A 3,444-nucleotide genomic window follows, 5' to 3' on the forward strand; every position below is an offset into this window, starting at 1 on the left:
GGAAAAAGGGAAAAAACAGAAGAGGAATGAAAAGAAACATGTCAGGGAGCAGCAATGGCTGGCTGCTTCCTAAGGGATGGGGAGCTAGTAGCCAAACATGATAACAAGGCCTACAGGGCAGGGTCATCACCAGCCAGGGCCCAGTTCACGCAGCCCCTGAGCCAGATAGGCAGGGCAAGCCTGGGGAGGGTAGTTAGGGTCAGCCAAAAGATCATCAGGCAAGTCCATGATCATGAGGCAGGTCCTTACCATGGAGGGTTGCAGGGTTCAAGCTGCCCATAAGGAGCTTTGAAGGCCATGTGGTCTTGAGGGGAAGGGTCCATATCATTCATGTGAAGCTTTGGAGGCTGGGCGGGCTTGAGCAGAAGGTCGAAGCTGGCCCTGGGAACATCAGAAGTCAGTTGGGCTTGAAGAGAAGAGTCCAAGCCAGCCCTGAGGAGCACCAGAGGTTGAGCAGCCTTGGGGAAGGTGGTTCACTCACAATCCTGGGGCTGGGTAGACATCTGCACTGTGCAGTGATCAGCACTCAGAGCCCGGCTGCTCCCTCAGATGGGGTTACAGGGGCAAGGCCCTACTCAGCTGGGGGCTTAGCTTCATGGAGTTCAGGTTGGGGCTCAAGAAAGCCCAAGCTAACTTTCAGGGAGCAGCAAGTTCCAGTTGCTTCCTAAGGGATGGGGGCTAGAAGCGGAGCCACTATTCACCAAGGTCTGCAAGCAGGGCAGGCCTAAGCAGAGTAGTCAAGGTCAGTCAAGAATCCAGATCATCAGGCAAGTCCATGATTGTGATGCAGGTCCAATGTCAAGCTGGGAATGCAGGTCAGCAAGTCAGGGTCAGAATTAGGTCTGATGACAAGCAACCAGGGTCAGACACAGCCCAGTGATTGCCACAAAAGTCCAGAAAGATGAGGGAGGTCCAAAGTCAAGCTAGGAAGTCAGTCTGCAGGCCACAGTCTGGATCAACAGGGTCCATGGCCAGGTGTAGCTGTGACGGTGAGGGAGCTGGAGCTGGAGATGGAGCTGGAGATGGAGCTAGAGCTGGAGAGAGGTACACCTGCAAATACCTCAGATAAGGACTGAAGATCCAGGCCTGTTCCTAATGAATGGACAGAAAGTGGGGGTAGAGGCTCCAGGTGAGGCTGGACAGAGCCATTAAGGCCTATTAGTGCACTCAGGACCCTGAGAAGATGAAAGAAAGAATCTGGGACCATTGTTGTAATGAAAAAGTGCAGAAAGGCAAAGAAAGAAGATGTAAAGGAAGGAGAGTGAGGAGAAAGTGAAAAAAAAAAGATTTTGAAAGGCTTCCTTAGAGCCAAGAAATGGCTCTTTTTCATTTAGAGGCTGCCCTTTTCATTATGCCCTGTACTTGTCTTGTACAATGTCTTTTACCCCTGATGAGTTGCTCATTCTTTTTGGGAGACAGTCACATTTGCTACTGCAAATGCATTCTTTCTCATGCTGCCTCTCCTAGTACTGCTCATGGAATGCAGTCTAATAATAAAGTTATCTGCCCAGAAACTGAAAGTTTCTCAAAGTAGTGGTGGAAAGAAGCAGACACTTGGTTCAAAGCACAGCTTCCTCACAGTGTGGTGGAACAAGGGAGCCAGAAGTCCTGTGAGAGTCTTCGGGGCAAGAGTTAAGAGTCTTTCTAAGGAGGAGAAAAATTCTCACAAGATCCTACTTGTGATATGAAGCAGGGTTCCCAACACACAACCTCCTCTGAGATCACACCATTGCTTGACAAAACAGTATCTTAAATGGTTTAAATTGCCCTGTGGCAAACCAGGAAACTACTGCCTCTAATGCCTGGGGAAAAAAAAAAAAAAAGGCTGTGCCCTGGAAAAGGTAAGAACTCCCAACTATGTCTGCTAAATTTGGAGCAATGGCTCCAAGATCTGGCACCCTTTCTGAAGGGGTTAGTTCCTCTTGAAGTGACAATAGGACAATAGGTCCATCTTTAAAAAACAGAGGTTGTGGCTTTTGACATGCTGGCTATTCAAGCACTCTTTCCTGGAAAGTGTCTGCACCAAGCTTCTGTTCCCTCCTCCCTCCTCCTGTCTTTCTGCTCCCTCCACTGGCCACCCTTCTCCTGGCTGCCATGCAACAATGAAATTAAGAAATAATAATGAGATGTTGTCCTAGCACAAACCATACCCAGCAAATAGGACTAAAGTGCATTAATTCAGGGAGAATAAAGTCTGAAGAATAGGACCAATATGGGAAGAGAGACAGCAAGACAGGCAAAAGTCAGGGAGGGAGTGTGTTGAGGAGGATGAAGAGGGGATATTGGCCAAATGCAAGAGTGAGAAAATAAGGAAAGAGAAAAGCAATGGCATAAACCAGAAACAGCAAGAGGATGGGAGAGATTCTATTGAGAGAACGGCAAAAAATTCTGCAGGAGAGAGGAGAAGAACAAGTGTTGAACCACAAGACCACATTCCAGTCCCAGCTCTTCCAGTGCCTTATTTCCCGGTAGCTCAGTTCCTCATGTTAAATAGCAATGATGGTGGTCTCCTCTTTCTGGGTGAGTGACCCTGCAGCAATAGCATGCACTTATTAGGGCAAAAGGAGAGAGGTTTACAACAGGTTTGCACACTCATATCCACACACATCAAGGAACCACGCTTCGGAATTCTGAGAACACTATAGGGAGAGTGAGCATAGAGGAATATGCACTGAATGAGGAAGGACAGATGCAAGAAAAGTGCAAGGAAAGCAAGCAGTGAGTGGGAAGGCACGTGAATGAAAAGTTGGATAGTGTGGAGGAGAAAATGGACAAGTAAGGGTACAGTAAGGGTAAAATGGACTTGAAAATTTAGAAAGCAGAGCGAAAAAAAGACAGGGAGGGAATCAGAGATCAGAAGGGTGCAAGTATGAAAGGACAGAATGAAAAGAAAGCTTATGTTGCCACCCCCCCCACCCCACCCCCTGCCCTGAGTTACAGGCTGGGAGCAAATGGAAGAAACATTTGTGGCCTCGTCAACAGGAGAAGGCATGGAGGTGATGGACATGGTGCAGGATGAGGATTCTGAAACGCTGAGGAATTCAGCAGTGAAGGATATGCTGTTGGATCTGGCCGTCTCCCTCAACACTGGCAGCATTGTGCTGTTCTTTTTATGTGTGGCATAGAGCCTGAAATCATTGCTGTTGTCATGGATGAAGACAATTTGAACATCTACTTGCATTTCATCATCACCTACTAGGCAACACAGCTTCTCTTCAACCATGCACATCTCCCAGGGAACCTCCAGCACTGAGGACAAGAGCAGGGACCTTGTGCACATACTGAAAGTGCTTCTTCTCCCTCCTCTCTTGAGAAACGCAATAAATCCTCAGTCCAATACTCATGCAATTTTTTCTAAGTCAGACCTCCCTTCTTGTACCTCCCATCCACTTTTCATGTATAAACGTCATTGTCAGTAACAAACAAGAATGGATTCAACTCACT

The sequence above is a fragment of the Struthio camelus genome, chromosome 1 (assembly GCF_040807025.1).
Source record: "Struthio camelus isolate bStrCam1 chromosome 1, bStrCam1.hap1, whole genome shotgun sequence".
Taxonomy (NCBI): Eukaryota; Metazoa; Chordata; class Aves; order Struthioniformes; family Struthionidae; genus Struthio; species Struthio camelus.